Genomic DNA, 20,908 nt, shown 5'->3' with positions numbered 1-20,908 from the left:
CACGCCGACGCGCTTTCGCGCTCTAAAAAAAGAGAGGAAATGTTTTAGCGGCATATCTAAATGCATAAAGAAGCAGGGCTTGCAGGGGCGGACTGGAACGCGCTCATAGATATTTAAAGCGCAGATAGACTTTGTTGCAGAAATGCGTCCCCTGGGCTGCCTTTTAGCGCTGCATTCGGGCTGCGGCAGCGTGATGTCGATCGCAGGCAACACCTCTTAGGCACAAAACCCTCGAACAGCATAATTACATCGCCGGCTTTTCAGGCTCTGATATATCTGTCACCTGGAGACACAAGGACAAAAAAAAAAAAACATAATGACAAGATCCTTAAGACGGCGGGAGCAACGTGTCCTGCTTTTCACGTCCAGGAGGTAGAGAGTCTCTGTCGGCTGCTCGCGTGGAAGTTTGCAAAGTTCCGACAGCGGCGAGAAATGTCAGCAAAGAACTTTCAATCGGAATCAAGGGGGTCCACAGAACTGGGAGGGGGGTGGGGGGTGTCAACTGAGTTTATTTTGCAATTTTGCAAATTACTAAAGTTGGCTGCATTGCACCAAAATGATTGAGTCATGCTCTCAATCAATTTTATAAAAATCTGACACTGAAATTAAAAAACAAAAAGAGTCATATATAATTTGGTTATTTGTAATTAAGGTTAGGGCTGGGTAGGGTTAAGGCTGTCATTGTCGGGATTTGGATTTTCCCATAGAAATTAATAGATGGTCCCCACAAAGACATGAATACAAATGTGTGTGTATTTTAATCTTTGCATTTTTCAAAATTTGATCTCTGGGCTGGCCTAAGACCTAATTTAGCAGTGCAGAATTCCATCGTGCTGAAAGACGTGTACATTTCCCAAATGGGTATAGGTTTGATATGCTGTAGGATTACTGTGCCAGTATCACAATGGTAACTAATGCAGGAAGGGAGAGAAACCTCTCGGTAAGTCCTTGAAAAGACAGAATAATTGGGAATTGTCCTACGCCAGGCAGCGTGTGAATTCAATCAGGGTCAGTGCGTGTTTCACTTGGGAAATGGTGTTTTAAAGGTGCATCGCAGGGTCCGACACACCAGCTCCACAGGACGGCGCCCACTGATGGGCAATCTTGATTGGCGTCACTCTGCTTTATAACTGGTTTGTAATCGGTGCATACAGATACACTTTATTAGACAATAAAAACAGCTGTGAAAAGCAATTGTAACAAGTCTATGGAAAATTATAATCACTGGTATGGCTTTATCATTATTGTTGTTGTTATTATTATTATTATTATTTATATTGGTTGCACTATTGCCTCATACTAGGACTGTGGGTTTGAATCCCTTCCCTGCTCTGTCTGTGCAGTTCACATGCTCTCCCCATGTTACCTGGGTTTGAGTCCCTCCCTTGCTCTGTGTGTGTAGTTTGCATGCTCTCCCCATGTTACCTGGGTTTGAGTCCCTCCCTTGCTCTGTGTGTGTAGTTTACATGCTCTCCCCATGTTACCGGGGTGTAGAACTTTTCACTTTTATTTCTGACATATGAGACATTGATAAAATGTTTCTATAGTATCGTGTCCAATTCGAAGTTACAGTCTAAGCCATTTTTCTTTTCAGATTCTTAACCTGCTTCATCACTGCATGGCTCCCTTTTCTTATGAAATCAGTGGATTAAAAATGGCAAGATCATCTTGCTGACCATCACACCACCACTGTCCTCCTCATTGCTACATCTTGTCTGGACCTTTGGTGCCCAGCTGATGGCAGATGTTCCCATATGTTGCTTCCTCCTTTGGTTCAGGTGTGTTCAGCTGATCATCCGGCACTGAGCTCTTAATGTCCTCCATGGTGTCTTGTTCCACCCCAATTTCAGTTTTTCTGTTCTGGGTCCCTTTAGAATCCTGGGTTCTGATCATCTTCTTATCATCGAGTATTAAAGTTGACCTCTGCATACTCAGCAGAGTGTGAACTCCCTCGGATGGTTGCTGTTTCCTGTGCAGCCCATGCGCTGTGGTCAGTGCTGGCACAATGGACGACTGTAGTCTCATTTTCACACTGAAATTTGTTGTTGTATAGATTTCAAAAGTGCAAATCAGAAAAATTAATGATGCGTGTCAAGCTTTTAAATGTGATTTTTAAACTGGTCAGTTATTCAATAACTCAAAACACAAAAACTACACGTATATGGTCATAAGAAAACACGACAATGGTTAATCAAAGAAATATTGGTGAACAGCCTCAAAACGTAGAACAATCTACAGCAAGATACTAATGATAAATATAAATAGTAGAATTCCACAGTAGCGGAACTGAGATACTGATCAATGTGCCAGGCTAATGCATACTAATTAACAGAGAATATTTAGTTTAAGACAGATTTCAGTTTGCATGCTCTCCCCATGTTACCTGGGTTTGAATCCCTCCTCTGTTCTGTGTGCGTAGTTTGCGTGCTCTCCCCATGTTACCTGGGTTTGAGTCCCTCCTCTGCTCTGTGTGCGTAGTTTGCGTTCTCTCCCCATGTTACCTGGGTTTGAATCCCTCCCCTGCTCTGTGTGCGTAGTTTGCGTGCTCTCCCCATGTTACCTGGGTTTGAGTCCCTCCCCTGCTCTGTGTGCGTAGTTTGCGTGCTCTCCCCTTGTTACCTGGGTTTGAGTCCCTCCCCTGCTCTGTGTGCGTAGTTTGCGTGCTCTCCCCATGTTACCTGGGTTTGAGTCCCTCCCCTGCTCTGTGTGCGTAGTTTGCGTGCTCTCCCCATGTTACCTGGGTTTGAGTCCCTCCCCTGCTCTGTGTGCGTAGTTTGCGTGCTCTCCCCATGTTACCTGGGTTTGAGTCCCTCCCCTGCTCTGTGTGTGTAGTTTGCATTGCCAGTGTAAACCACTGCGCCACCATGTCACCCCATTATTATTATTATTATTATTAGAAACAACTTACCACCTTTTTTTGGAAGTGGAGAATAAAACAGCTGAGAAGCAGCCAAAGGCTTCTGTGACGCTGTGGAGTCCAGCCAGAGGAGAGAGAGCCCTTTCTGAGTTTGGAGGCAGACACAGATGAGGACTAAGGTGTGCCACACGGGCACAGCCCCTGCCGGGCCCCATGACTCGGCCCCCGCCGATCTACATGACTCGGCCCCCGCCGGGCCCCATGGCACAGCCCCCGCCGGGCCCCACGACTCGGCCCCTGCCGGGCCCCATGGCACAGCCCGCGCCGGACCCCATGACTCGGCCCCCGCCGGGCCCCCTGGCTCGGCCTCTTAGCGTCTGTGACCATCCGCAGCACTTCGGGGCTTCATTACGCTAAACAGCTTTACGGCTGTCGACGGTGGGAGGCAGTGCCTAATCTAATTCCGCCAATAAAATATTAGAGCCGTGTGCTTATTTAGACCGTGATTAACAACACCGTGGGCCACAACAGTTGTGTTATTATACCACTAACTACCTCTCAGGAGAGGCCAAATTGAATTAGGTTAAAAACACTGCTGATTATTACCGCTAACGTGTGTAGAGCACAATTGCTGATAAGTTGTAAAATAAATCACACTTTATCATCTGCGCATGAGTTCCATATATTTTCCATGTGGTTTATATATATACAGTATATATATACATACACACACATATATATATATTTTTTTTTTTTTTCACAGCAGAACAGAAATAGCTTATTATTTCATGATAAATATTATTGCGGAAATGAGGAAGATATATCGGTCAAAACACCAAGGGACCATAAAATGCAAAACGATAAAAATTAAATGAATCATCCTGTTTAGAAAACATTACTATAATTATCAGGAAAGTGAAATCAGGACCTTAAAAATGCGATAATTTGAAAGTTTTAAATATATAACAAAAACAAATGAGAAGTAGTAAATATACTTTGGCATGCGTCAAGAGGAGTAAATTCATAATGGGAAAAAATCTACCAACTTTAATCACTCAGAGGACACGGAGTAAGAGGTAGAGCATCCCTCACCTCTTACACATGCGTGAGATGAGTTAACCTTGTCTTCCTCCCCTTAGTTTGAAAGCATTCAGGTAGCCAGCCGTGTTGCATATGAATATACGGTCATGTGATGAGCTCTTATGACAGCAAAGGTACACAAATGGGGAGATTTTCTAGATGCTTGGCACCTGTGCATTTAATGATCAGGAGGTGAATTGGCAAATTTCCTCTGTGGTTGCAAGGCTAAAGTCATCGGTCAGTATTATACACAGCTGTAAAGCTTTCCCCAAACTGGATGAGGGGGCTGGTCTTGATGCATGGGGACCTGGTCACATGACCACCGTGCAGAGAATACAGGCCCAGAGAGAGAAAGTTAAACTTCGCCGTGGCGTCTGAACTCCGAGAGCCGTGTTAGAATCGTCAGGCTGATACCTCTGCTTTTACCTTTGCTGTCTGCAGTCTTAAGGGACAGGATGGAAACACACTATTTCTTTTTTTTTTTATCTTTGTTTACTATGGCGGAGACACTTTGAAATGTCAGGGATGAAACAAAGAGGGATTCAGAACCTGTGTGGAGGTGCTTGATCAAGTCGAACAGCAGTGCTGGATGCAGCTGACAAAATGACACGACATAAGCCATCTAATTTTAATATCATTTTAATTTTCACTGATTGTGTACTAGCGGAACATGACGGTTTAACAAAAAAAAAAACACACATTTAGCATTTATTTATACAAAATTATAGTAAATAAGACTTATATCTGTTACATTGTTATCTGTTACATTTGTTTTGCTTCATGTTCTCAAAGCTCAAATAAAAATGTAGGAAACATTTTGCAAAAATTCTGCATTAAAATCAAATAGTAATATTGTACTGCAATCTTTATGAATATAAAATCTTTCAAAACAATTATGAATATATGTACATTTGCAGAAAAATGTACATGTGATGTCTGTATGTGATTTAGGTATATGTATATATATATATATATATATATATATATATATATATATGACCAAATAAGTTAACAGCCATGATTAAGATACGGCCGGGGTGACCACGCCGCGTGCCTGTGTCACGGCGGCCGGAGGAATGGGCCTTACTGAGATACGGCCGGGGTGACCACGCCGCGTGCCTGTCTCACGGCGGCCGGAGGAATGGGCCTTACTGAGATACGGCCGGGGTGACCACGCCGCGTGCCTGTCTCACGGCGGCCGGAGGAATGGGCCTTACTGAGATACGGCCGGGGTGACCACGCCGCGTGCCTGTCTCACGCCGGCTCACTAGCCTCGTGTACAAATAATCAGAGCATTTCCATGGGATGCACATTAACATATGTTGTTTGAACGAGGCTAATGTCACACCATCTATCAATTCGTCAGGCGTGTCGCCAGTTAGAGAGCGGGATGGCCTGAGATGAGCCCCCCCCCCCCAGATGGAGGCCTGCTGGCATTTTAATGACTCTGAACAGCTCTAGCTATGCAACAAACAGGCTGATTTACCCTCACCCTGACTAGTCTAGCCACATTCCAGCCATATTTCCTGTCAATGGACAGCAGAGAAGTAGCTTTAACTGACACCACACCCTATCAAATCGCTCCACCTCCAGGACGCTCATACAATAAGCATACAAGGTACCCCAATAAAATGGCGGAATGGCAGAGAATGAGCGATAGACGTTATTCCCGTTTACCACATTCATCTCCTGTGAAGCAACATAGGAAATGCTACACCAAAAATGTTCCCCGGAATCTTCTGCACTCAGTATCTGCCCTTTAATAGCCACTTAAATCTGTGATCAACATCTAACACGCAACGAATGACACAGCCCCTAAATTAAACGGTTTACGGATAAATTGGGTGCAAACTATACTTAAGAAAGTGAAAATATCTCCCATGTCTTGAAACCTTCCAACGTGACAGTGGGTAGGGGAAGAGGAGATCTAAGATTACCAGAATGCATTGCTTACATTTCCTAAAAGCTCTTGAAGTCACTCTCAGTGTTTAAGTGCAGTCTTATTGTCAGCATCAAGTGCCAATAGAATTTCCCAAATCACCATATTATTGAATTGCCTCAACCTCTGTATATGGTTTATCCAATTAAATGCATTCAATGAATTCTCTATCCTACAGATGTTTATCCAATACAATTAACTATCTCTTAATTATAGACCTTTTAATGATCTTTAAACCACAAAAACCACACAAAACCCAAATTAGCCACACCACACGCAGTATTGTAATAATCAAACACAAAAATAGGGAATACCCTTGTTCCAGGCATCATAAGATGCACCCCCACCCCAACGCAAAATGCACTATTAAAAAATACTCTTCATTAACGAAAAGTATTCCCAGGAGAGGTGAATGAGATGTTTTCTATCTTCTCTGTAAAACAATCATCATAAAAAAAATACATGGGCAGAAGCACAAATATATGTTGTTGAAAGATTAGCATAAGAATGTTCATTTGAGGCAGAATAAAATTCCTTTGATCATGCGATCGCATCATAATGTAAGTGGACGGGCTGTTTCAGCTGTGGTGGCAAACAGATCCACGTGTCGCAGGGATTGGAGCATGGAAACTGGGTTCAGGAGTCGGTTCTGGAACACGTGTGGGGTGGAAAACGGAACGGAAGCAAAAGAGCAAACGGACAGGGAAAACTGGGCATTCGGGCTGTCAGGACACAAAGACTGGACACATGGCCTGTAGCCTACAGAAAACGCAAGTGCTTAATGTCAAGCTTAACCGACTGCAGGTGAAAGGTGCTTGTCATCTGACTGAGTAACTAATTCCTACCCCCCTCTTACAGAAAGTACAACAAAACACAAATAAAAGTCACTAAGACTGAAGCTGACACACTAGCCAAAATATGGGCCTTGATAACTACAGCAAAGTAGCCCAGGTGCTATATGTTAGCCCACCTGGACATGACCTGTGTGCCCAGTCAGCACATGTCACAGTCAACACGCCTTTAAGCTGGCTTTCAGTACCGTGAAGCAGCACACGCTTCTGTACGGCTCCTGCATTTTAATACCTGGGCATGATACACAGTACAGCAGGGAGTGGCCCCACGACTGAGGAATAAAGAAAAAAACATTTCTGCACATATCGGCAGTATCTCGTGGCGTCGAGTTCAGACGCGCGTTCAGGCCTTTCGTCGGAGAAAGTGGAGCACTTGTCTGAATGTTATGAAAGAATAAAGAGATCTGTGTGTGCTGTGTCTCTCTCTCTCTTGATGGATGAACACATGCAGAACGTTTCTGAGAAAATGCGGAAAGTTTGAAACTTGGAGTTTTTTTTTCTGGCTCTCTCTCTCTCTCTTTCTAGAAGAAAAATATTCACAGGAGCAGTCCCGTTCAATTCCGTTTTATTCTATTTTGATTATTGTGTGTGTGTGTGTGTGTGTGTCCCCCTCCCCTCGAGGGGATGCAGTGACTTGCGTATAAGACTGACAACAGTGCCGGTAACAACAGCTGCCTTGCGCCCAGTAGCCTGTGTGTCTCGCCGCTCGAGTCTTGTCAGTCACATCTCCCCTAATTAACGAACATCTGCTTTATGTTTCCCCGTTATGCCGCATCGCCAGCTCGTCTCATCCGATTCCGCGACTCCTGACCTCCCAAGAGAAAGACACCCGCTGTCAAAAAAAATAAAAAAATAAATTAAAAACCAGCGACACCGAACGGAGATTTTTTTTTTTAAGTTCCGGAATGCATCGCTAAACAAATCTGATATTATAGTTATCTAAAAAAAAAAAAAAAGAGTAAGGAACCTTCGCAAGAGGAAGGAACAGTTTGTGTTAAGTGGACCTTGGAGATCTTTTTTCAGATCAGTGCCTGCGATTGTCTACCAGCTCCTTCAAATCCTCCTGTGAATATGTTCTTTGTTTGGGGACCAAGACCCCATACTCGGAGTATACTTCTCCCCCGGGGTCCGCTTGAGTCCCAGCTTTAACTCCTGTGAAACAATGGGTGAAGCAGGGGGTACGTGAGGAATTTTTTTTTTTTTTGCGCGTGTGTCTGTGTGTTTAAATGAGAGCACCTGAAACAGCAACAGCTGGAAATGGTGGTCTTACATTACAGTGTTTAATTAAACTGGCATTTCAAAATCAGCCAGCCCCCCTCCCCCCAAACCACCACCACCTTCCCCATAGGAAACAAACACAGATCTACAAAAATAAACATTGCCGTAGGCAGCGTTTAATCTCGGCTCAGTCAGTTGAAGGGAGGATATTTTTGTAGGCTGAATTTAGGTGTCCTGCAATAAAAATAGGCAGATGTTCTTTTATCTTAATAAACAAATAGGAGTAGGGTGCTACAGAAAACATTTACGCAGGTATGACAGCATTTCAGCTCATGCATTATACCTATGAAGCACTAAACAGACAACTGAAAGTAACTTATGAGATGGAACAGGAGGGGGAAATACAGATCTAGAATATAGATATAGAGAGGAGGAAAATATTAAAATGTGTTGCCAAGCGACTAGACTGGCTGAAATGAAGATATTTTTGGGCAGAATGACTTCAGGAGGAGTATGGATGTTATAAGATGGAGCTCAGCTTGAGCCAATGTCTACAAGCTTGGGTTAGGGCCCAGAGTTGGGTTAGGGTTTATACCCACTCCGGCTGCCATCGAGGTGAATACTTTGTGACTTTTGCCATTGTTTCCTTGCACTTGATGCATCTTGGAGTGTTTTCCCTTGAATCGTTTGGCTCGCCATTTGACGCTAGTCAATGAATCCCCAAGGTTTCGAAAACAAAGGGTCAGTGATTACGTTTAAAAAATAATTAACAGATGGGCCTGCGAGGGGAAAAAAAGAGGGGGGGGGGGAAGAAAAAAAGATTTTCTACAGATGATTGCGTTCCCTCCCCTTGGTGTGAAAAGTAGATTTGAGAACACTTTTAAAAGATTTGTTCGATTTGTTTCACAGACAAAGAAAAGCGACTTGGTGGAAATTCAGATTCATTAAAACTTAATTAATATGCATCATTATGTAAATGAGGTTGCAGTTAATGAGTTTTTAAAAGAAGCCTTCCGTAATTAGTTCACTTTTAATGGCATCATCATTTATCTTTTTTCTTTGAAGCAGAATGACGAGCTGAGCTAGCCGTTCCCGAAAGTGGAAACCCTTTTTTCCTTTAAATTTCCGTATTTCCCTAATTTGTATATGATTAAGAATGCATTTAGACCATTAAATCAATGAGAAGTACTTACACTTTCTAAACTCACTTATTTCAATTAAATGCGGGCGTCTGTTGAAACAGGGCTGCGTTCGTCAGCTAAAGGAACAGCTTCATTTCAAATGCGATCTTGGGCTGCTTGCCAACACATTTTAAACACAGTCAACTTCCCAAAATGACTAAAACAAAGTAAAAACAGTAATTGACTCCCATCCCTCCATGTTTTATAAAACCTTTTATTTATTGTGTAAAAGTCAGCAGCAGCGTTTTCCCTCCTTTTTTTAACAGAATGCATTTCAGAGGTGTTAACTGAGCTGTCAAGACAGTGGGAGCTGTCTTCCATATCGAAAAGAAAAAAGAACGAAAGATTCAAAACAGACGCATCCCACGCATTTCCTCTGCAAGGGAGCCGTGCAGGGCCATGCTTGGAAACATTTCAGCAAAACTTTGGAGCCTTTCAGTTTTAATTGTCTCGCCGATCCACATGCCGGGGGTCGGTGCCTTCGTCTTACATATGCTGGTGTGTCCATGTGTTTTACCACCATGGAGACTTTTAAAACTGTGAAAATTAAATATCATCAATAAGAAGGTGAATTGTTTGTTTGTGTGGGGTATTTGGTCTTACCATGAATTGCCACTGAGAATATTCCCAAATAAATGGAAATGTTTTCCAAAGAGCGGTTTTCTTTTCTCCCTGTTAAATCTACCTGACCACCGGCGATAGCTCGGTGCTGGAGCCGTATTTAGGCTTTGCCTCTGATGCCAGCCTTACCATAATTGGGTAATCAGACTGCCATAATCTGTAGAACCCCCCCCCCCCCCGAATTTCATCGCTTGTGAGAGGAGGCTGCATTCCCGCTGTTCGAACCCCTGACGCACAGGCTAGGTTATCACCGAAGAGGAAAACGCAGCACTGTGATACTGTACGTAAACCTGCCTCTTCCCCCATCACAGGTCTACAGTGCAGCAAGAGGCAGTAATTCTCAGAATTACTTTCCAAACAGCAAATCCTCATGTACATGGGATCGTGTTGTTTAATTATTCTTTTTGGCACCTTGTTTTTTTTTTTTTTTTTTTGAGCTGAAGATCTTTTTCTGCATCATGTGTGTATTTAGTCCACTTCTGACCACACATAGTGGAGAATACAGACAAACTTTAGTACCTTATGCAACAAGTTTGTTAAAATACACCTCCATTACTACTGCCTGCATATACTCTAACTAGTTGGAGGATGGATGGATGGATGGATGGATGGGTGTGTAATCCCTTGACTGAGGCAGGTAACAGATGACACAGTGTTTGTTTGGTTTGCTAAACTGATTCGTATTATTGTTTTCTGTGAGGCTCACATTTCTGAACCTACTCATTGTTGGTGGGTTGACTGCAATGCTGTCAGATTTGATTTGAGGAAGCCCCCCCCCCTCCTTTCTTCTTCATTTAAGTGAGTTTTCACTGTTTGCTTTGGAATAGTCGTCTGTTCTCTGCTGACCATGCGCAGGATTCATGAAGAAAGTGAAAACAAAAACTAACATCAAGGCTTTTTTAAAACCCCAGAATCACTGTTTTGGTCAAGACTAACTGGATGAATCTTCATGTTAGTTACTATAATGCATGAATTCTAAATATTGGCATGTACATTTTTTTACAAAATAAAATCAATTACATTTAGTGTATTACATATAAAAGTTTAATGGTGCCACTGCATTTAAAGATGACCCCTCATGTACTGTAAGAATCACGTGCTCAGAGCGCTTACTCTCCACACGGTAAAAACATTACACTTTCTCCAGGCAAGCAGAAGTATTCTGACACATGAAAGGGAGGGTTGTGCGTTTCACGTTTTTCTTTACTCTTAATCACACTTGAGATGTATTGTACATGTTCGGCCACATTTCATTGGTTTAATATTATATGTTTTCTGTATCACGTCATTCCAAAGGCCTCACTGCAAAGGTCAGATAAAGCGTCATCATGTGTCTTGTGTCAGCAGATGCTTCCCTGTATCTGGAGCTTATTTATCTCCTTGAACCTTAAGGTGAACAGCCTCTCAGCCGGAGGATGCTCAGCGTTGGCTGAATTGGTGCAGGAAACACGAATCTCGAGATGAGGCATCCTTGAGTTTGACACGCGCTCGAAATCATATAGGAGCAAATGCGGACAGGTGACTACAGCAGCCAGTACGAGAGAGGCGTGCGCGAGAAGGTGGAGATATGGAAATGGAAGAGGCGTGCCTCCATCCCGTTGTGTGGCTACTGACTTTCAGGGAGCTGACATGCCAAATGACCGCGACTGTCCCTCCCTGTGGGGCTGCTTGCTTAGCACACTGGCCAGAGGGTCATCCCAGCCCTGCGGAAAACATACAGGGCAGAGTTGGATGGCATGACTGGCAGGAAGGGAGAGCCCAAGACGCCAGTTCCGACCTATTTCTGTGTGGCGGGCAGAGACGGAAGGGGGTGGGCTGTCACAGTCGCCGGCTGGCATGCTGGAGAAAGTCTTGTAGAAATCCTATCCAATTTGTGTCCAGATTGATGTTCAAAGGTGTGAGTGTGTTGCTGTTTATTTACAGCCCAGTAAGTTTTTCTTGGTTTAAGTACAGCTCAACCTGGCATTCAATTAAGCTGCAAAGAAGATCAATACTAATAAAGTTGATTTGCATTAGTCAGTTAATAGATCATCCAATAAGTCAATCAGTTAATTGGTCATTCAACTGGGATTAAGTACGATTAAAAGGACTGAAAAATTCATAACATAAATTCAAATCAAATAAATCTAGACCACATCAGATGTCCTAATAATTAAATTAAATATTAATATTAACTAATAAAATAAACACACAATTATTATTATTATTATTTTTATTATTATTATTATTATTACTACTATTATACTTTATCCATTTCAATATCTAAATAAATAAGTGAATGCTTTTTTGCATCTGGAAACTGTGTGCCATTATTAGAAATTATTTAAAAACAAATTATGCTATCCCTGAGAAGCATTTCAATTCTTCCCTAACAGAATTCATTAATATCTTTTTGAAATGTAACTGTATGCTGTTTGTTACAAGTAATGTGCATTTACATTTTACCACACATGAGTAGAAAGAGATCCCCTGTGAATCATTAAATGGGATTTAAACAAGGAAACACATTTGGTGACATTCTTTATTGAATCTGAGGAACACCCCAGGTGTGAGTAATGAAACTAAAATTCACTGTTTTAAATATGTAGATGTGACGTGAGTTTGTATTTCAATTCTTCGACATTAAACTCCACTGACCTTGTTGCACAAACACAATTTTCATATTTGGTTGCTTTGGAAAATAAATGATATGGTTCTTTATTAGAAGGAAAGGGGATGATGACATGAAATGCTCAACATAAAATCAATGCTCCATAACTAATCAGCTAATAATAATAATAATAATAATAATAATAATAATAGAGATAATGTATATTTTAAAAAATATCTGCTAAGAAAATCTGTGGAGTAAATTTTCAATGGCAATGTATTATTGTTGTTATTATTATTATTATTATTATTATTATTATTATTATTGTTATTATTATTGTTATTATTATTATTATTATTATTATTATTATTATTATTAAATCTGAATCATAAATAACTGCCTAATTTAAATTGACAGAAGCAGCAATAATAATAATGAACAGAAGGAAGAAGGAAATGTAACACATTTGTACAGTGTTTCTACAACACCACAATTGTTTAATTTCAATTTAATTCTTTTCAATACAAGTTAAATGATGTTTCTATGCATATTAAATGTTTACTTAAAAACAGATATAGAAATACAATGCTCATATCATTTCAGCTTTTTGAATTTCTGTATTAACGTAACAAAGTAATGTGGGCAAAAGTTAATTTATTATTATTATTATTATTATTATCATCATCATCATCATCATCATCATCATCATCATAACATTATGTTTTCTTTCGTTTGTTTTTCCCAAAAACCTTTGTTGATTTTTTCTTAACATTTTTATGATTGTTTTTCCACATTTCTGAACTTTCTTAACCGATGTTTGTCTTCGTTATTTAGACACATGCAGCATCAGAGTCAATTCTCATAGACACATATAAATTATTCTTTAAGGAGAAGCCACATGCCATAAATTATTTAAAATGACTGGGATTATAATAAGAGATCAAATCATAGGAAACAAAGGAGGCTGTGTGCTGAAGGCAGAACTCACTCAATTCACCAGATCTTAGTTTGATGCTAAATAAAGCCAGATCTCAACAATCTGTTTATGCAAAAATAATTGGTTAACTTACATGTGTTATGCACTCTTATTCAAATAAATCCTTTGTTGCCCTTGTTTACTGACTGTTAATTGGAGCATTGTCACTCTCAAAGTGGACTGCCGCTTTTTCATTTCACAGGAAACACTCCTCCACTGTTTTGGTTTTTACTTCACTTTCTTCTTCTTTTTCTTTTTTTTTTTCTTTCTTTTTTTTTTTTAGAAAAGTGGTTTTGAGGGGGTTCTGACATTTTTAACTTTGCAAGGCAAAGTTTGTCCAACCTTTTTTTTTTCATCGTACATCATACAAAGTCTATAAAATTCCACACGAATCTCAGGCAGAGCACAGTGTGTGATTTGTCTAATCCTGATTATCATACTGCACTGATAAACTACTTATTTGTTAAGTTACAGCATGTCATAAATAAATGTTGAAGCAGTTCCTCTATCTGTGTATGCGCCGTTATGGTGTTAGGTTAAACCCCATACTATATAGCATCGTGTTATTCCGCCTGTAAAATAAAGTTTAAAAACTGCCACCGATAAGGTTGCAACTTAGGAACGGTACTGATCGCGTCAACGTATTATGAGTTACTGCTTTGCTAAAATGCAATTAAAAACACATTAAGGCTCGATGTACTGAGGCATTCTGTGTTTGGAAGACAGAGATGAGCTTCCTACTGGACTGCTTTTGTTACTCGCGTAAGACTGGCAAGAGGTGAAAAGAAAAACTCACTCATATACTTTTGGTGTGAGTATATCGAAATTCAGTTCGCTAAATATCCAGCGGCTTGCTCAGTCTGATAGTATGGAAACAGTGAGTGTTAACTCTACTTTTACTTACAGTTCTACTCAAGGTATCCTTTTTATTTTCATTAATTTCTTGGCACTAATTACGGATTAAAACAATAACAAGTGTCAGGTCTAGGATTCTTTTGTAGACATAGGAAGCCGAGATATCCATCTCCTGGGGCCTAGGGTTCGAGGCGGTAGCAGTGGGGGCACCGGCAGTGAGGCGGCTGACGGGGGCGCGTGGGGCGCTATGTGGGCCAATGGCGGGACGCTTCCCGGCTTCCCGTGGGCCTCACCGCCAGCGCAGGTGGGCAGACACCCCCCCAACACGCACGCCCCGAGAGACGCAGAAAGGGAGATGCAGGGAGGGAGGCGGGAAGCGGGGGTGGGACTGGGCGAGCTGGGGACCTGGGGCCGGAAGTGCCGCCGCGAACATAGCGGCCCCGTTACCACCCACAGTAGCGCTGCCCCCCCCAGCCAGAACAACCCAGGCGCACTGTCCTAATTAAGCAGGCCTCACAAACGAGAGGCAGGGGACCGCTCTCTCTCTCTCACTCTTCCACCGCTCCTGGGGCGTCCTCCCCCCCAACGCCGGGTGGCTCTCATGAAACACGGCTCCGCACAGAAAACGCCAGGGCGATGTGCCATGCCCACGTTTCTTCTCTCTTTCGTCCACATCCTTCACCATCTCCAGCTGCCCTGGTGGTGCCGGATCTCCAACACGCAACGGCCACTGGGGAGGGGTTTTCCCACCGCAGCTCAATCCGGCGGTCCAGCAAACTCTTTCTGCTAATCCCCACACCTCTGTCGTGTTGATCTCACACACCGTGCCGTGAACGCTCTGGCATTTTACCCATTTATTTTAAATGCTGCAGAAGCACCCGCCCGCATGCGCTGCCGCAGGATTAGACAAGGACGCCACCCTCATCCCCCCCGTTCCGACAGGCCATCTCTCCTCTCAGAATTACTAAGGTTGAGCTTCCCATTCCAATTGTTCCTTTCGGTTGGACTCATGTTGTTTCTCTCATCTTCCAGTGATTCCCCCCCCCCCCCCCCCCATCCAGTAACCCCGTTCTCTTCTTTTGTCAATACCGCATTCTAAACACGGCAGTAATGAGCATGCACACTTTCGTGCGACACCTGGTAGATTAGCCTCCATGTAGCCACTTAGCATATCATATCCTCGGAGGTAAACCATGCATCATTTCAGACACCAGAGACGTCTCTCCCTCGCGACTCACAAAGGAAGATTAATACAGTTCCATCGATGTCATAAAGAGGGCGCCATGTTTGTTGAGTATGCAGCAATTTTAATCGCACCATTCATAAACAGTGGCTTGATATTGATCACCTCTAAAAAGCAGGAAAATATTCAAGAAATATTCAGCTTAGTTAAAATATGGTAAAAATCAGTGAGGGCCCATCTATTGGGAATGGGACCATTTTAAAAGGCATAAAGTGTTTTATTCCAAAATTACTTTACTCTGAAAATTACTTGAAATTTAATTTGATCTTTTAAATCATCGGTGTCAGTCAGGCCAAGTTAAATACCTGCTTTTAGAGTTTACAATGAACCTCGTATCTCATTTAAAAATTATTATTTTTTTATAACTACTTGGAGGACTGCATAAGGACAAAATTCTAAAAGATAAACATCTGTATCTGGTACATTTAATTTGTTATAATTACTTAAGAAAGGTATGTCTCTCCCATCCCCTTCAGGAGACACGTTTCAATAAATTGCATCCACACCCAGCATCTAACAGAGAATATTAAGCAATTTGGAGCAGGGATTTAAAATGGAATGAGTAATTGGTCGATTTGCTTTCTTATGTCAAAGCAAATTCTTGTTTTACGGAACAAAATGTCTTCCCACAGCTTAATGACATTACAGAACATTAGGTTGGCAATTAGCTACCTAAAGTTGAAGCCTGAATCTTTGATGAGACTCTTTGGAAAAGCCCACATGTAAGAACCTGTTTCTGCACAGATGATCTGTCAAGACATCTTGATGAAAATCTGCTCTGGTCGTTTGTACAAGAGGCAAATGAGAAAACTTTCATTTTTTTCTTAGGAATCTAAGGGCAGCTTATGAAATACGTTTGAATAAAATGTTATTTTAGATTTTCATTCAAAAGATGTACTCAAAAAGACATTTATCAAGGCCTTGGCATGTATTTTTAAATATTTTCTCAGTGAAAACTGTGTCATTAGTTATTTCCATATGTCTTAAAACATTTATTTCTATATTAAAACAATAAATATTTAGTGCAACATATTATTTACATCAAGAAGCACATTATGATTTCACCAGCATACAATAAACACACCTGATTGTCTAATTTTTTGTATTAAATTGTAACAATTGATTTGTATGTGAAGGTTTGGCCTATACATCACACATTTTAGAGACAAAAATCTTGAAAAGATATAAAAAGTGATTATGACTGTTTAATCCAACATGGAGTATGCTGAAATAGATTTCACTTTCACAAATCTTTCCTTTAAAAAATAATCCGATCAACAACATAAGCAGGCTCGCTCAACCGTTCTGCCGTCTAATTAACTTTTGGTTCCATTTCTAAAATGTAATTCCGCCCTCCGCTGGTACAAATAAAATGTGCACAGAGAAAAAAAACACAAACAGGTCTGTACATGCACATAGACACACACACGCACACACACACACACACACACACACACACGTAGCAATGTAAACACGTATAAAGAATCACACAGCATTTATCAGAAGGATGCACAATATATTAAAGTTATTTCAGACATGATCTGAATTAATTAATTGCATATAGCAACATGTCACTAAAAAACATGTAACTTCATAGTAGTTTGAGGAAAGCTACAGGTCTGGAACTTGATTCTAAAGGGGCAGTCAGTGCCAAGCCGTCAGTTTCCGGGGATATCCTGGCTCACGCTCAGCACTGGGAGAAACACACCCCTTTGTTGCTGACAGTCATCCAGCTCAAACATTTACTCTAAATGACTTTCACCCCGCTGTGCTGCCTGCTCCAGTGCAATCCCACACCTTCCCCCATGAGCAATCGGAGAACATTTTAAGTGGCGGAAGATAAATATTGTTTTGTTTATTCTTCAGTACAGGCATCCGTGTCCGACGTGTAAGCGGACAAGCATTTAACAAAACTTCCAGATGGCAATCACCGAAATCCCTGAAAACCTGAAGTCCATTCAACCAAATATGTAATTTCACCGGCCTGGCCGCTCTCTGTCGAAAGGGAATTGGAGACGTGAGGGACCCCTGCAGAAAACTAATTTCACGTAGGTGGCAAAGGAGCCTGTGGGGAATTTGCACATCCCCAAACCCGAGCACACTTTAACAAAGACACCTGCGTTTCCGGCAGTGAAAACAATGCCCAAAGTGATTGCAGTGTTTTTTTTCTTCCATTCGGATCCTACACACGTGCGACGCCGCACTGCGCTTCATGGCCACCGGCTCCGCGGACCCCCGGGAGGGGCTCTCTGTCTCCGGCTCGGCGGTGAAGCTGAGGGAAGCAGCCCGTCGCGTCGCATCGGCTCGCGACGGCGAATGGATGATTTGAGAGGGGCGTAATCAGGGCCGTTGCTCCCCTCGTGAGTTAGCTATTAATTCAGGCGAATCACTCCCTCCAGCAGCTGTAATGAAAGCAAAATGAAATAAAATGTAGAAATACAGTCACATACGGAACGAAAGTTTCTCGCACTGATGCCACGGTTAGCGATAAGCCAGCAAACCAACATGTCTCCGACTTGATACACGGTAGGTCACTCCTCCCCAGCTCAACGAGTCGCTGTCACCCAGGGTGTCACAGCACTCCTGTTTATCCACGGAAACTACGGCTGACACCAAACTTTCTGCTGCTTGCCAGGTGTGCCAGCGAGTGCCAGCAAGCGGCTAAATTGGGAAGAGGACCCAGCTTAAATGGCGCCACGTTCGGGAAAAGCTCAACACTCACGTTCAAATCAACTCAGGGAAAGCAGTGATGTAAAAAGCCAGCCATCAGGCAGCTTTTCGCTAATATTCCTGTGAATTTATACTACATTTCCGTCGCTCTGCACCAAGCCAAGTTATGCCTTACAAAATATATTGTCAGCTTCATTTTAGTTTATTAGTAAGCAGTGGACTGGCATCCCATCCAGGGTGTCCCCTGCCTTCTGTCCTGCATGGCCAGGGAAAAGCTCCAGGCTCCCAGGGAAGCCACACCGGGTAAGGTGCAATGGAAAATCCATAGATAGTAAAAATTCCTATTAATTTAAAATTCATTTAAATCTTTAAAAACTGTCTAATGCCAGTAGATATGAGTACTACACATAAGCAATTCATGGCAAATATTTCAAATATTATAGGACAGATAACGATATAAAAAAAATGAATGCATACATGCAAAATTACATCTACACACAAATCAAGTTTTCCAGGATTAGACAGATGAAAAGATACAATCATAATGTCCATGGAGACCCATCAGACTTAACCGTACAGGTCACAGCCTCTAACAGCGCGATAGACACCAACATTTCAGTCACAGCGACGTCGCAGGAAGTGATGATGGTGCATCACCACCACCCAATCCCCCCCCTGCCCCCAACCACCAGCCGTGCAAAGAGCACCGAGTAACCAGGAGGATTTAATAGATCCAAAGTGAAAATGATTAGTTAATCTCATTGGCTCTCGGATAATGGGAGAGACGCCGCTGAGACGCTTATGCAAAAATATCGCTAATTAAAAGGATGATGGATCTACTAGGGCGTGAAGATCAGTGGCGTCCCCCCCCCCCCCCCCCCCCACACACACACACACACACACACAACCTGCATTCTCAGATGAGGCAGGTCTGAGCTTGAAAACGCATCATCTGTGGCACCTCGAACAGGGACTCCTGGCCAAACACGGCTGGGCTTTTTTTCCCATGATTCCCGGGAATGTGTCCCTCCCCATGGCCTGGCCCCCTCAGAGAAGCCGACACGTATTTGACTCAGTATCCGTGCTGTAGGGTAAAATAAAGTAATCTGCAAGTATAAAGAGAGGAAGAAATAAAGCAAAGCATTTCAAATATAATCTCAGATTTAGCAAAGCGTGGGTTTTTTGCGTCATCTTTTATTTAAAATTAATTGCAATTAGGTTTTTTTATTTCATAATTCTTTTTATTAGGAATAGGAATAATGTCAGCAAGGTCTGTCATCTGTGATTATGAAGCAAAAAAAAAAAAAACAACAAAAAAACTAGAATTACACCTTGAAATGACGACCTCTGTGTTATTAAGGATTTTATAATTGGCTATCGACAGTCACCATTTCTCCCTCTGTGGTCTCCTTCCACTTCAGTAAGCTCTCGAAATTCCTAAACACTTCAGTCATAACCCCTGCTGGGTTAGACGGGTACTGTCGAAAAGGTGGAGGTTGATTATGGAATCTGACAGGTGTTTTATTTACCTCTCGCTCTCTCTATTTCTCTCTTCTAACGAACAACAAATAAGAAACGCTGGACCGGGGCACAGAGAAGCGCAGGAGGGCTAGCGCACAGCTGGAGCCTCGGACACACGGCAGGGGTTTCTCTTTTTAATAACCCTTGCAGAAACTCTCCTGGCTCCCCTATTTATTCGATCGTTTTTTGACTCACGGGACAAGCACCGAGCTTGGATACTTCTGCACAAAACCATCGGTAAATTTGAGAAAGCCACGATGCCAGCGTTCCAATTTAACGATTCTGCATGCAGATCAGAGCTTAGCGAATGGGACTCGTGTCAGGATGAAAAGCGATTGGCTCGTTTTATATTTAGTGCGTCTTCGCAGCTGTGTGAACATTTGATCCATCCGATTTTCCGGGGTAATTGGCATAGAGAAGGTGGCAGGTGACAGATTTCTGCATAGTGGCTACTGTATGGCTGTGGATAGCCAAGACAGGCCCACCCTGTCACACCTTTAATTTCTTTTCTATATATTTATTTAAACTACATCCATCCATCCATCTTCTAATCACTGATCCTAGTCAGGATCAAGAGGATGTAAACTAAATTGATAGTTAATCACCTACTCCAGATCACATCAAGAATAAATAAGTAACATGGTTATAGGTAACTAATCCATCTTCTAACCATCTACCCAGTCCATAGTCAACTGGGGGAGGGGGGTGATGCTGGAGTCTATCTCAGGCAGCTGAGGCATAAGGTCACACGCAAGTCATTTCGGGAATTCAAACAGGCAAACTTTGCGTTTTGATCCACAACACGAGAGTCCTTCCCTTGCTTCAGACCATACCAAAGATAATGGTTATTTTCGACTTATCTAGTTCAACAAGCCATGCGCTGCCTAGATGAGGCCACACCTCTCGGCTGAGTAAGAAACTGGATTCCGCCATGAGGCGAACGGCAACTCTGAAAGAGGATCAGCTGCTCAGATGGGAGTCCACAAGATGCAGAACCCTTCACAAAAGCAGCCTTTACAGCTGGGGGGGGGGGGTACCATGTAAGCCATGACAACAAGGATCTAAATGTGTACCTATGGCTTACAAGTCACCCTGTGAAAAAGTGCTGTTAGACTACACCAAATAAAAAGTTATCTGTCTCAATGCCGTGTGCTGTCCTTGTAGAGGTTCAGTAAAATAAGCATGAGAGCTTTGTTGCTAAAACAGAGACACTCTGAGACAACAGGCAGTGCAGAAAAAGGAAAGAAGCCACATGGATGGGATATAAAAGAGAGGAGACGCTATCGGCCTCTCGACAGCTCCGCTT

The 20,908-nt window shown here is 42.3% G+C and overlaps 1 long non-coding RNA gene across 1 annotated transcript; it reads right to left on the bottom strand.

Moving 5' to 3' along the window:
* Positions 1–7,432: 7,432 nt before the first annotated feature.
* Positions 7,433–13,507, bottom strand: LOC140581163 (uncharacterized). Its single transcript, XR_011984228.1, has 3 exons — positions 13,408–13,507; positions 7,695–7,879; positions 7,433–7,559 (listed from the first exon to the last, which is right to left on the bottom strand). It is a non-coding gene; the product is annotated as an uncharacterized lncRNA (long non-coding RNA).
* Between the last annotated feature and the right edge of the window lie 7,401 nt (positions 13,508–20,908).

This window comes from Paramormyrops kingsleyae, chromosome 19, assembly GCF_048594095.1.
Source record: "Paramormyrops kingsleyae isolate MSU_618 chromosome 19, PKINGS_0.4, whole genome shotgun sequence".
In the NCBI taxonomy this organism is placed as follows: Eukaryota; Metazoa; Chordata; class Actinopteri; order Osteoglossiformes; family Mormyridae; genus Paramormyrops; species Paramormyrops kingsleyae.
Note: the sequence above shows the minus strand (reverse complement) of the source record. Positions and strands in the feature narration are given on the sequence as shown.